Below are 14,832 nucleotides of genomic sequence, written 5' to 3' on the forward strand. Positions count from 1 at the left end.
CCTTAAAGGCATCCAGAAAGCACAAAACGTCAAAACCCACGGTAGAATCTACTAACCTGTCGATCCTTGGCAGGGGAAAGCAGTCCTTTGGGCAGGCATTGTTAAGGTCCGTGAAGTCCACGCACATCCTCCAGGTCTGATCCTCCTTTTTGACCAGGACAGGATTGGCCAACCAGGTCGGGTAGTGGACCTCCATGATGATCCTCGACTCCAGTAACTTGCCGACCTCCGCCTTGATCACCTCATTTCTCTCGGTAGCGAAGCTCCTTTTCTTCTGTTTTACCGGCTTGAAGTGAGGATCCACGCCAAGGTGGTGGACTGCCAGGTCCGTTGGAATCCCAGGCATGTCGTCCACTGACCAGGCGAAGACCTGGGAGTATTCCCTCAATAGAGCTTTCAAACCCTCCTTCTCCTTGGCGGGCAACAGGGCTCCAATGCGGAGAACCTGATCGGGCCGATCCTCCCTTAAGGGGAACTCCTCCACCTCATCTTGGGTACCCAGCTGCTGGGCCTCATCCCCTGGGATGTAGGGTTCCAAACAGGTTGTCTGGGCGACCACCTTCTCCTGCCCCCGAAGCGTGGCCAGGTAACATGCCCTGGCTACCGCTGGGTCGCCCCGCACCTCGGCTATTCCCCCAGGGGTGGGGAACTTGATGCTGAGGTGGAAAGTAGAGGAGATAGCCCGGAGGGCGTTCAAAGCGGGTCTCCCCAAGAACAAATTGTACGGGGACGACTGCTTGACCACCACGAAATCAACGAGGATGGTCCGGCACCTGGGGGCCTGTCCTACTGTGACCATCAGGGTGATCATCCCCTCCGAGCTGATGGGTGGTCCGGTGAAGCCCACCAGAGGCGTCCGGACCGGGGTCAGCTGGTCGTCCCTTAGTCCGAGCTCCTTGAACACCCTATAGAACATAATGTCAACCGCGCTACCCTGGTCGACATACACCTTCCTCACCCGATAGTTGTTGGTGACGATGTCTATCACGATGGCTTCGTGGTTCCCTGCGGCCAGGGGGACTGCATCCCTGGGTCCAAAGGTAATTTCCTCGTCCATGCGCAAGCGCTTCAAGGAGTCGTCCCCCTCGGGGGGAGGTCGCTTGTTCTTCCGAGCCGCATGACTGTCCCCCCCCGTGGGGCCTCCGGCGATGGTGTTTATCACCCCCGCCAGGTTCTGGGTGTCCCGGTCGGGAGAGCAGTCCCGAGGGGCGTCACGCCGCTCCGGGCGGTCGCGCCGCCGTCCCTCGTGCCTATCTCCGTAGTGGTTGCGTCCAAGCCCCTGACCTGGTCGGCGCACGAACCCCCCTAGAAAACCGCGCTGGATCAGGTCCTCGATCTCCTTGCGCAGGGCCCAGCACCCCTCCGTGTCGTGCCCGACGTCGCGGTGGAAGGCGCAGTACCGGTCCTGGTTCCTTTTGTTCCGGGGCGTCCCCATCTTGGGCGGCCGATCTCCCAGCCCTTCCGCCTCCATAACGGCTAAGATCTGGGCTCTGGGCCGTGTTAGAGGGGTGTAGGTCTTCTCTGGGAGGGGCGGCGGAGCTGGTGCCCTATCCTTGGAGAGACGGTCGAAGACGTTCTTCCTGACTTGGCCGTCCTTAGATTCAGGAGGGTTTGCCCGTCCTTTCCTGTCCCCGAACTCCCGATCTGATTCCCGTTTCAGGCGGCCGGCCTCCTCTGCATTGGCGGCGGCGTGAGCCCGGGTCAAGAGCTCTCACAGGTTCTTGGGAGGTTGTTCGACAAGCTTGTAGTAGAGATCCTCTACCCTCAACCCGTTCATGAAGGCGGCCATGACTACCTTTTCGTCCTTATCCCTGATCTGCAGGCTCTCTGTGTTGAAGCGCGTCATGAAGTTCTTCAGGGACTCATCCGGCTTCTGCTTAACGGCCATCAGGTGGGCCGCATTCTTCGAGTAGGTCTTCGAGGAAACGAACTGGGCGGCGAACTGTCTGGCCAGCTCGGTGAAACTCTGAATAGATCCCGGTGCCAGACCCTGAAACCAGAGCCGCGCCTTACCCTTGAGAAACATGGGGAAGGTCTTGCAGCGGAGGGCATCCGCGGCGTTTTGCAGACGCATGTGCGTCAGGAAGACCGAGAGGTGGTCCTCCGGGTCGGTCGAACCATCGTACAGCTCGATGTTCGGGATTTTAAACCTCCGGGGTAACGGGTAGTCCTCGACCTCCCGGGTGAAGGGCGAGGCTGCGTAGTTGTCCCCGTACGGTTGTGGTCGCAGGATCTGCTCGAGCTCATCCCGGACGGGCTGCCACTGGGGTGGGTCGCGCGGGCGACTCCTGACAGATCGGGCGGGGGAGCGTGCGAGCCCATTTCGCGTAGGTTTCCGTGGGGAGGGGTCCCTTGGTCGGCTCCCCACGGACCGGTCGTGGGAGTACCTCTCGCTATCCCCGACCACCGAAGCTCGGTGACGAGGGGGAGTCCGCGGCCGTTTCCTCCTAGGGGGCTGGTCCTGTGACCCATCCTCCGAAGGGTCAGGGATCGACTCCTTCTCCTTCCCCTTCCCCTGGACTTTGGAAGTTGGTGCGCCCCCCGCCTCCTTTCCTCCTTTTGCCTGCCGGATTATATCCTCCAGCATGGGGAGATTCTCTGTCACGAACTGGAGCATCTGCCGTCTCCGGTCCCCTGAGAGGGCCGAGCCCCCAGCGCCCCCGGCCGCTTCGTTCTCCTCTCGACGGGACCCCTCCCCGGCCCCGGCTCCGGTGCTTTCAACGGTTCGCTTGGACCGTGTCCTCGCCATCAACACTAACAATTACCTTTCGGTTCCCACAGACGGCGCCAACTGAAGAAGCACGGGACTTCCCCTGACCGAGCTGACCTGGTGAGCTCGGTGTGCCGATGGAAGAGCTGGTCCCAATCCTGCAAAACAAACAAGGGTAAACTAGCAGTGGGGGCCCGAGGGTTGTCCCCGAGGGCGCTCCGACGGTCAAATTAGTTCCTGGCCGGCGGACGGAGCGGTTTTTGATAATGTATTGTACGAGCAATCTGCTAATAGCGAGCGTCCCTTGCACAGTTGGTATGTGCTACCATTTATACCCGCTTAGGAGTCCGACCTCCGTACGTTTCGGGACTTGCCCTGAATAGCTCCCAATCCCGTTCCTGGGGGGATCCTCCCGCCCTCTGCGGGGCAGCTCTTGGGAGCATCCCGGAGCCCTAATGGCCGAGCCCTCTTGGACTGGTTCCCAGTGGGCCCAAGGCGCGAGCCCAGCTCGGATTGCCCCTGGGCTGACACGTGTACGGGCCCAGGATGGGGCCTCTGCAGGGTTCAAATTTTATCTATTAGAAACCAGCTTCCTTAATTTCAAAGACAGAAGATGATTAGAGATCCCCTACATTAATAAAGAAAAAAAAAACGCCAACCAATCGTTCTTGATTGCCCACTTGTTGCTAAATCTTATCGTCAGCATTGGTTCTTAGTTGCCTGCATACTTCTCATCTTTTAATTTTTCAATTAATTAGACCGGAAATGAATACGAGTTCCACTTCTTTGCTAAAAAAGTTATTAGCAGAAGTAAAATTTATTAGCAGAAGTTATTTTATAGCCCATGATCCCGTGTGCAATATTGCAATGCAACATGGGCAAATAGCTAAGCGAGAAGACAAAAGAGATAGAGATGCCGAGCCTTAGCACCTAGAATGAGAAATAGATGTTTTAGTCATTCAGTTATATCAGATTGATTAATTAGAGTTATCACGGGAAAATTTGGCATCTAAAATACAAGTTTTTTGAACTTATTTCACATATAAGTAGTAATATACTAGTAATGAAGAATGTAAACCTGTAAAGGGTTTGTCTAGTTGGTAGTGCACCAAATAAGAGGTGGATCCAAAGTAATTTTTTCCTATCAAAGTGTTGCAACTTAAGTGGTGAATGATAATTTTAAAACTTTAATAGTTCACCTACCTTCTTGTTTTAATTATATTTAAATCATATATATCTACCTTGTATATAAAAAGAAAGCCAAGTTACTGTAGCTAACCATCTTTTTGACACATGTATTGTATATATTTTTGACAAGTGGACCTTTGATTATTTTACCAAAATTTTTTCCTTCCCCTTTCTTGATTCAATTGGACTAAAGGATTAAAATATTTTTTCTCCTTGAGAAAATCAACTCCATCTCTTCTTTTTCTTCTTGCAGTAACTACTGTCATCCCTCACCTTTTTTATTTTTTATTTTTTAAAACTAATCTAACTAAGATTGTTGCCATGTTCTTTTTTTTTTTTTTTGTCAAGATGATAACTACTTAGCAAAAAGAATTCTTTATTATTTTTTATCCCATTTTACATTTTCTTTTCTTCCTTTTTTTCTTCATCTCTAATCTCTCATGTTTGCTCTATTTTTTTTTATCATAATGTTATAGCCAACTGGCATTTGTTTGTTAAATTTATAGGATGATGTTTTACTTGGTAGTTCTTCATGGATAAAAGGTGAAATATTAAAATATGTATAAAAAAAATTTAGAATTCATTTTATACCAATGATCATTTTCTATGAATAATAGAACAAAAATTCATTCTTTTATTTTCTTCTCCTATGATTTGATTTCTTACTTCACATTTTGTTTCCTTTTCTTTGTTTTTTGGTTACATTTTGTAATTATCTACAATTTTCTGTATTTGTTTAGGAGAAAGATATATCATATGATGTTTCCACCAAGATAAATCTAGCTAGGCATTTTTGTTTGTTTTTTAATTACTCAAGTGTTGTAGTATGAATTGGGTTGGTATACAAGGATTGCAGTCGGTGGTGGAAGTCACAATTGAGGCTTTCGGCCTAGAGTGTGACTTGACAAAAAATTGTTAGAAATTTCAATTTTGATTAGGAAGATGTTTTTGCAATAAAAAAATAGTTCAATTCTAATTTGTATATGTAGACCAGGAAACATGGCAATTCATATTTTTATCTAACCTTGCTATTTATATTCAGGAGCTGCAGGATAATGTTATCACCTTTAGGCAGAATTTAAATAGATGAACTGGATTCTTCTATCAAAAGAAAGAAAAATATGCAAGTTTATAGTAAGCTATATTGATGTTGAAGATTGTGCCATGTTTTAGTAGCTTCCTAAATTTTTTCTCATTATTAAAGTACTAAAAGTATTACGACTGCTTTTGATTTAGTTTTAACTAAAACTATACTACTATTAATACACCAATGCACTTATAGTCTATTAAGTTTCTCTCCTTTTTGGGTATCATCATAATAGTGGTTCAAAAATCTTTATTCAAATCACAATAAATAGAGAGGTTGACTTCATAGATGGAATTTCTCTTCACAACAAATTTTGAGAGAAATTTTATTTATACTCCATATTGTGTTAATTGTGTTCCTACAAAAAACAAAAACTATACGATAAAAATAATAGCGAAAGTATGATTAACAAAAATGAGAGTTCAAATAATATTTGTCAAATTTAATTGCTTTGATGCTCAATTTTTCTCATATATTTCTATTCATTCATCATGTGTCAAAATAATTTGATGCTATGCATTCGACGGGCAACGGGCATTTTGGTCATTTTACACAGCGCGTAACTTTGATTGCACACGACGTAACTTTGTTTGCACAACGTGTAACTTTAGTACAAAAAATTACGGGCCCCACACACGTGAAAATCGATGTACAACTTGTAATCTGGACCGCACATTTTTTTTGACCAAAATCTAGCCGTTGACTGTTCAGGCATTCAGGGACGGTCCCTGCCCCTTGTCCGCATTCGACTAAATTTCTAGGGGACCCAAACTGTGCTTTGCACAGTTCAAGTACCTCTAGTATATATATATATATTAAATATCCAATAATTCTGGCATGTCCACGTGGAACAAGCTAAGAATCTTCTGTTAGAAATATCTTCATTGAACCACTTTTTACTCTTTTCTTGTTATATTCCTACAATCAACATCAATTGCCAAATATGAGTTTAATCAATCCAATAATGCAATATTTAGCCAAAATCACAAGAAAATATTAACAATTTCAATAACCACTATGCACCCTATAACAGTCTAACAGTTATGTGATTAATGACCGGAAGAATGATTGGTGTATGTTAATTTGTCACAAATATTTGTAAAATGAGCAAAACTTAGGATCCAATAGCTTGTATACTTGCAAGAAACTACTACACAAACAAACGATAATTCTTTTGGCCGGATTGTGATCAAAGCATCTTAGTATAAGCTAGAATCTTGTACTAATTGATGACAAACATCTATGAAATAGTTAGAGACTTACTCTCATCCTAGCAAATCAATTTCTTAACTTGAGGTGTATATGATAAAAAATTTGAGTTTCTGTTTAAAAAGTATAATTTGTGAATTGCTAGGTTTTATTTTTTATTGGTTAATAACTTTCAAATATTAGATTCATGGTTTCTTTTTAGAAATTCCTATATTTTATTTGATATATTTACTTTAATTTGACTAGAGCTGGCAATTTGTCCCAAGTCCCAATGGGCTACCCATGCCCAAAGGAACTTTGGGCGGGATGGGTATTATAATTTGGTATTGGGTTTAAGTTGGGATACATCCCAACTATACCCATTAATGAATGGGAAAGGGTGGGAAATACTTGGGTATCCATTGGGCTCAAACAGCAAGGGCTCCGTTTGGATTAGCTGTTTTTAGGGGGTGTTTTTGAAATATTTTATTGTAGTAGTGTATATAAAAAAATTTTACTATAAAATTTTTTTGAAATATTTGATATACTAATATGGATGGGATGTTTCTTGAGTTATTGTATATTACTATTTGAAAAACTTATTTTTTGAAAAAATACCCAATCCAAACGGAGTCTTAGATTCAAAAATTATCTTTAACAATTTTTATAGTCATACCAGCGAATATAATCTAGTAGTCTTTCTAATCATTATCCACAAGAATTTCCAGCATTTTAATCAATTTAGACCTGTCATCCTTGGACAATGATGAGGATAAATATTCAACATCTTAAGGAATTTGGCCATCTTGATATATGTTGGAATATGGGTGTATATCTATCTTTTTCTTTATTTGTTAATCCAATTTTTGGTGGGAATCTTGAGTATAAAGCATTTGCATGTTTATTTAATAAAACTAAAAGAAATTTAATAAATCAAAAATATTAAAATTATATAAAAATAAAAAATGAATTAAAGGAAAAAAAATATGTAGAAAATGGATTTGGGTATTGGGCGGGATCAATCTAAACCCATCCTAAAGTGATCCCGCCCAAATTAGTCCCAAAACATATATGGGTAAGGTTGGGTCCAAACCCATATGACTCGGTTTCATCTCAAACCCAAGCAAATCCCGCATATCCCGCCCATTTTGCCACCTCTAAATTTGACATATAAGCATTATTCAATGTAATATGCAGTAAGTTTTTTCCAGCTTCCGATATTGTCAAAATTTTATTTTCTTTTGCAAGTCAAAATCAAATTAGGATTTGTTATGCCTTATGTTATGTCCAGAACCTAGTAGAATTAGATTGAGTAGCATTACCTTATTTGGTAGAAACTATGTTTCATTAAGTAATTTCCATTCCAAATCTAACTATATTTCATAAGAAAAATGTAATATACTTCTCTTCCTAAAATAAATACTTAACAATGATATTACACAGTTACCCTCAACAATATCTATAAGTCATTCAAATTTAGAGCTAGCCATAATTTGTTATGGGAGGGTTAATGTTGGAAAGAAAAAACTAATTTTTACAATAATTAATAAAGTAGAAATAGTTCTTAAATTTCCTTTTACAATATGGTTCCCTTTTTTTGGGTTTAACTTTGTTTTACAATATGGTATATGGTTTCGTTTTTTTTTTTTTTTTGGTTTAACTTTGTTTGGAATTCCTTTCTTTTTAGAATACTAAATTTTAGAAGACAATAATTACATCAACACTAATATCCATAAATATCCCCCCCCCACCAATTCGTATTTGAAATTTAAGATGTGCTTCATTATTTCATTATACAAGGGCATTACTAGAAAGTGAAAACTAAATTACTAAAACACCAAATCACTTTGGTGCTTTTAATATATATGCATATATGTATGTATGTAAGTATATATGTATGTGATAGACATTTGCACAGTGAGACTTATTTGGCATCTAGTCCAACAAAGCTAACAAGGCAAGCACAAAATTAAAAACATAAAAATAAAACGCCTTGAAAAATATTAGATAGAGATTCAAGGGATTGTCAACCATGGCATTCCAAAAGAAAAGGAAAACAACAAATTAAAGAGGAGAATCATCGAGGACATTGAAAATTAAAACCCAATAAATTAACTTTCTGATTTTGAAATAATGATCAAGTGAAAGGCATGAGCTACTAATAACTTGGCACATGTTTCATTCTATAATTATCATGTCTGGAGGTTCAATTTTTTCTTCTGAGGTTTGCCCTTTTTGGCTAGATTATTCTCACCTTTCACCGTCAAATTGAATTTTCAACGTACCAAGGTTTTCTCAAATCGCTTCATACAAGATGCATGGTATTTGTTCTGATTTACCATATCATCTCAGCATTTGGCATGGGATGATTAGAAACCAGCTTCCTTAATTTCAAAGACAAAAGATGATTAGAGATCCCCTACATTAATAAAGAAAAAAAAAACGCCAACCAATCGTTCTTGATTGCCCACACGTTGCTAAATCTAATCATCAGCATTGGTTCTTGGTTGCCTGCATAATTCTCATCTTTTGATTTTTCAATTAATTACACTGCAAAAGAATGTTAACGCAAAACTATTAGTATAAGTTATTTGTTTTTTTCCCACCAAAAAAAAAAAGCAGAATTATATATAGCCCACATCTCATATGGAACAACACGCAATGCTGTAACGCCGCGAATGCTGAGCCTTAGCACTCAGCTATCGAGGGCTGTTATGAGGTGAGAGGACAGGGAGCAGCAGGCCTTGAAAAAATGAGCTAAGTTGTGCAAAGAGTGGGCTGGGAACATTAACATTACTTTTTGTACGTTTTCTCTTTGAGGTAATTTTTGGTAATAACTTTGTCCAGTGCTGAGGGAAACCCCGGTCGATTTTGCATTTCTAGTTTGATATACTAGGTGGTAGCCACTGCCCAGTTAATGTTTAGCTAGTAATGTTGGTAAGAATGAAAGTACAATCAAATGGAACTATAAAATGGAACTATATTATACAGGCATATTAATGAAAATTATACGAGCCTCCCAAGTAAGATAACCATGATGGCTCAGGGCTCCATGAAGCCATTGTTCTAGTCTTTGAAATACAAAAGTGAAATACAGACAGATTCAGCAACAACTCAAGGCATCAATCAAGCAGTGAATCCAGTCCTGTTCATACAGGAGAAAATAGAGCAGAGCAAGTAATGCCTCCAAAGCAAAGAAAAAACTGCAACAAAAGCAAAGCAAGCAAACGCAAAAATTATGACAAAACGAAAGCAGACAGCTGTATTAATGCACATATAGCCTCACGAAATGTGAAGCTAGGATTGAGGTTTACAAAATCGCGGAAATGTGAAGCTACTTTTTCTAGTTGGAGAACAAGAATCATCTACATCCAATCTTGATTGAACTACTGATGTATAACTACTTCTTCCCTGTTTACATAATGACATCACATCACGCAGCAAGAAAAGTAAATATTAGAGCACCCTGTGAGACATTTTCAAATCTAAATTACCTTCAAAGGGAACGTCTGTGTATACAAGTCAACTTTCTGGTCATCGCCAGATACTCTAGTAATCTGCCTCACAAACTTTGTTTCCACATTATATACAAGCTGCAATTTTGAATCAATAAATGTCATACATCTTGACGTGATGTAGCACAAACTCCCAAAAAATAAAACATAATCAAGTTTTGCTTTAAAGCATAATATGAAACATAAATCAAAGTACCTGAACAACATATTCAAATAAATACAGGGTACACTGGGTAAGCATGTACCTACCTTCCTTATATCAGGATCATTCCAAGGACTCATATTAGATGAGAGGCATCCTCCTTCAACTGGATATAAGCAAGCTAACAAATCAATTTCAAATCAAGTATTAAATAATCTGCAATAAATGAAAATTTTCTTACTAAAAAATTTAGAGACTACAAAATTACAAGGATCTCATGGTAAAAGAAACATTAAGTAAACAACAGTACATCAAAAGACTAAACATACCTAATTAAGGAGAAAAAGGCTAAACATAGAACAAACTTAAGTAGCGTTAAAGCTGGTGAGAATAATCCAAGCAGCTTCCCTCCTATCACTACCAGCGATCAGCTTAACACAAAATACCTATTAGAAACACCATATCAGTTTTGGATACTCAAAATACCCATAACAAAAAACAAAAAAACATTGCAATCATAGGTTCTGAACCAAGTACAATCCCTGCATGCATAAAAATCTTTCCTTCTTATACAGGATGATGGCACATAAACATTAAGAAATAATATCATTTTCCATTGAATGCCTTCTGCACAGAATATTTGAGACAAATAAATGGAGCAAGAAGTAAAAATCTGGAACCCATACAACAAATTGAACAAAAGGTGAGATGGCAAAAAAAAAAATCAGAGTTAAGAGATTGGCTAAATAAACACAGTTTTGGCAGGAACAAAAAGTAAAAACCACAGGTAAGAAGAGGGAGCAGGGAGCGTGGAAAATATGGAAATGAGGGCCACATAACGCTAACTGTACCTCGAGGAAGTACTGGTGGGGAGCAGGCTGGTGCAGGAGAAGGGACCGAAGCAACATATGTGGACTGGTTGAGAACCAAATCATTTGTGGCAAGATTTAACAAGGTTGAATCCAGGAGGGAACTATCCACAGGATCAGCCAAGAGAACGCCAGTCTGGGTATAACCTAAGGCAGTTCTAGAGAAATAGTCGTGCTATTTTGGCTAGGCCTTTGAAACCGAGTTGCCTCAGCAGAACAAGGCACAGTTGTGCCTGTTTTTTTTGAGGCATTGCGTTCACGGCGGCGACGAAGAAGTTCAACTTTCTGCTCATGTGGCATTTCTGCATACCTTTTATGCCTTCTAGCATTTCTATCCAGCCTTGGATAACGTGCATTCAAGAAATATTAAAACGGACAGCACGAAGATATACGTTTGGTAGGGAATGCAAAAAAACATCGGAGGAAACGCAAGAGTTAAAAGTGCAAGCTAAGTGCAGGAAAAGAAAGGAAGCATACCATATGATCGAACGAGGCAACTGAAAGAGCAAAAGAGGGAGGGAGGGGGGAGAGGCAGGAGAAGCAAAGCTAGCAATAGCAACAACAGCAGGGCAAAACACACCAGTATGATACGAAAGTAAGCAGAAGACAAATACTTCAATCAGGAAACGGAACAGGGGGAGAAAAGCATCTGAGGAGTGCAGAAAAGGAAACACAGTAGTAAGAAGCGCAAGGTTATGCAGTAAAAGAAAGCAAGCAGAGCATGTAATCGAGCGAGGCAACTGAAAGAGTAAATATGAAAGCACACCAGCATGATATGAAAGCAAGCAGAAGGCAAAATACCTTAAGCAGTAAACGGAGGCTAAGAGAGGACACGGTAGAGGAGCGAGCCGAAGTTGGCCTGCATAAGCAAAAGCGACATAAAGGTTAAGAAAATAGCGGAAAGCAGGGAACATAACAAAAGGGAAGCAATTATAAGAATCACAAACAGCTGCGAATAAACTGAAAGGAAAGTGACCAAAAAGGAACACACGAGCAGCGCACTAAACGCAGTCCAGGGGGAAAAGAGAACAAAAGCTGGGAACAACACAGTGGCGGCAACAAAATGCTAGGCAAGAAGGGGGTTTTGTTCAGCGGCAATCCGAGGACAACCGTAGGCCTGGGAGGGGGTATTAACGGTAGGGGGGAAAGATCGAGCCCAAATATTGGCAAGCAAAGGGGTGTAAGCAGCAGAGGCAGCCGGGAATTATAATGGACAACAAGGGGAGACAGAGGAAGAGGGAGAGGGAGGGGAAGGGCAGCGGGGCGAGGGTGGGGGGGGAGTGCAAGTAGAGCAACGAAAGAGCAGCGGAGATAACCTAGTGCAGCAAAGAGGGCAATGGCAAGGAGCAGCAACAACACCAAAACAGGAACAAAAGGGCAAATAGCGGTCTTCGATGAGCAGGCAAGAGGAGAAGCACCATGGTTCATGATGGCAGTCAACTAATAGGGCAGGTTGGAAGAGGTCAGAGCAGGTGGGAGAAGGCGTGCAAGATAGCTAAAGGAACAGTTTTGTGTGAGGGGAAAGCAGAAGTGGGTGAAGAAGTAAGTGGGGGAAGATGGATGCAGGATGGAGGCAGGATGGAGTAGATGGAGACAGGACTGAGGAGCAGAAAAATAGTACAAAATGAAAGACGGGGCAGCGGAGGGGGAAGGCGTACAAGAGTAGAAGGCAAACAGCAAGTTGGTAGTGGGAGCAGCTGGAGCACGTGGCAAGCTCAAGACAGCAACTCCAGAAGGCCACAACAGAGCTAAACAGTGGCAACGAAAAAGGAAGAAGAGAGATGCAACGACCATACACGGAAGGAAAGCTAAAGGCCAGAAATTCATTCAGACCAATGACGTCGGGCCACGCGGAGGACGACCACGTCCAACGTGGATACCGGGCGTTCGCCCTTAGTACTATATGGTTAACAAGGAGATTGATGTGAGCATTTGTCTATTTGAGATTGTTATGTATTAGGTCCTGAATCTTCTATGGTTTTGTGCTTTATCACATAATCCTCCATAGTTTAGAAACCTATATAGAACCTCACCATAATTTGGGTTAGCGTGTCACTGTTAGTTTTTCGTTAAAATTAACGGTCAACGGTAAAAAGTTAAAATCAAACTAATAAATTGATAAATTCATGCTTTCACTAATTTTTTGCTTTTTTTTTCATTCTCTCTCTCTCTCTCTGTGAGAACCCTCATTTTTAAAATACAATTTTCCCAAACTACATGCCTTGCACCAAGATTTAAACCATCTCTTATATGCCCTAGCATTATATTTCACAATGTGTTACAACAAATCCCTTGTATTGACCCTCACTTTAAAACACAATTTTCTTATTTACATGCCTTATTATAAGATCTAGACCATTTAATATATGTCCTTACAAATTATTTTCTATGTGTTATAATAATTTCCATGCATTTCATTTCAATTCATTTTACTTGAAGTAAAATATTTCCTTGAGCTAGGTTGTAAATAATTCATCACTTGTAATTGTCCAAGTGTTCTTTTATTAGTGGTAGAGACTTTATGTGAGAGATTAGAGGTGTTGAATAATTATTGGTGCATTTGGAAAGGTAAGAATGGCATTAATCAAAGATTAAGAAAGGTTAGGACAATAATGGAGCCATGTGGCAAAACCCTAGCCATGTATCTTGTTTGACCAAAGGATTAGAGAAATTTTAAACCAACTTTGCTTCATTTTCCTCCAAAATTTCGTCCACCTTAAGGGCTTCCAAGGGAAGGAAGAAAACTCCATCTTCTTGCTATGACAACCTTAGTTTGATCTTGAACAAAAACCAAAAGAGAAAGATCTAGAGTTTGTGAGAAAATTTCCTTCAATCTTTGAGGTTGTTTCAAGTCTAAAGCTTCTATTGTGGTGGTTTGTTTGGTGACCAAAACAACTTGTAAGTAAGGTATGTAATCTTTAAAATTTGGGTTTATGATGTTATATCATCTACTTGAGGTTGAAATGGTGAAAACAACTTGTTATGGTTGAATTTGGGGTTAGTTTCTTGAGTTAATCAAGTAATGGTTAGGTTTACTAATATGCATACCAAGTGTTTGATGAAATGTCTAACCCTTATTCATATGTGTTTATGAAGTATTGATATGTTTTAAACCCCTATTTAGTTGGATCTAATACTTGTTATGTGCAAGGAATGAAAATAACAAGAAGAATAGAAGTTAGAAATTTTTAAAGTGTGCTGACCGAAACTTTTTAAGCTTGCTGCCTGGTTTTTCCTTGATATTTTGATGCACATTTTGGCTACAAATGTGAGTGTTATATGTTGGGTTATGTGTGTGGAGGTTGTCTACAAAAAATTAGCCAATTTGGTTGAATAAATTTTGAGTTATAAACAAAGGAGGAAAACTGGACTAGGTCCAGAAATTTTCTGTCCAGCAATCTTGTTAAGGTCATAACGTGTTACTCACTGATCGGAATTGAGTGATGTTTGTGGCAATTGAAAGTAGACTCTTTGAGCTTTAAAACGGTACAAAGCTCATTTTCTGGTTCATCCCGAGTGATCCGTGGCGAGTCTGGAAAGTTGGCTGTCCGGGCAGTACTGTTCATCCGAGACAGTCCAGAAAGTTCATTTTGGTTTCTTAATTTTGAGCTACTTATGTTGAGATTTTGGAAATGGTTTATTCTAGACAAATTTAGCCTTATGAACCTAGTTTCCAATGCAATTGACGGAACCTAATTCTGACTTTTCCACAATGAGCAATGACCGTTTTCCCGAGGCTGGCCGGGCGAGACAGTTTAACCCGTAATGAAGCCTTTGAGTTTTAGTGAAACTTTTCTTTTGCCAAACTTTCATGTACATACTAGACTTTTTTTCCATGAACTTTCACCGTGGTTTAGACCCTATTTGCATGCCGGATTAAGTAGTTTAAGCTACTCACTTGGCCTCTTAATGAACCTATACTTTAGTAGGGAACGAATCCAATTATTAATATTTTCACTCGTTGACCTAGGTTTGGGCAACGACGGTGATCATAACTGAGACATTTGACGTCGATTATTACTTTTGCTTGACAGGTGAGTGTTCCACTACCTGCTACTTGTTATGTGAAATATTTGTGTACTTGAAAGTATTGAATTGTTATTGTTTGAGCCAAACACTGTTTTAATTAAAAT

The 14,832-nt window shown here is 40.8% G+C and overlaps 1 long non-coding RNA gene across 1 annotated transcript; it reads right to left on the reverse strand.

Annotated features, from left to right (window-relative positions):
* Positions 1-9,409: 9,409 nt before the first annotated feature.
* Positions 9,410-10,009, reverse strand: LOC140013115 (uncharacterized). Its single transcript, XR_011820184.1, has 3 exons — positions 9,938-10,009; positions 9,668-9,766; positions 9,410-9,584 (listed from the first exon to the last, which is right to left on the reverse strand). It is a non-coding gene; the product is annotated as an uncharacterized lncRNA (long non-coding RNA).
* Between the last annotated feature and the right edge of the window lie 4,823 nt (positions 10,010-14,832).

The sequence above is a fragment of the Coffea arabica genome, chromosome 8e (assembly GCF_036785885.1).
Source record: "Coffea arabica cultivar ET-39 chromosome 8e, Coffea Arabica ET-39 HiFi, whole genome shotgun sequence".
In the NCBI taxonomy this organism is placed as follows: Eukaryota; Viridiplantae; Streptophyta; class Magnoliopsida; order Gentianales; family Rubiaceae; genus Coffea; species Coffea arabica.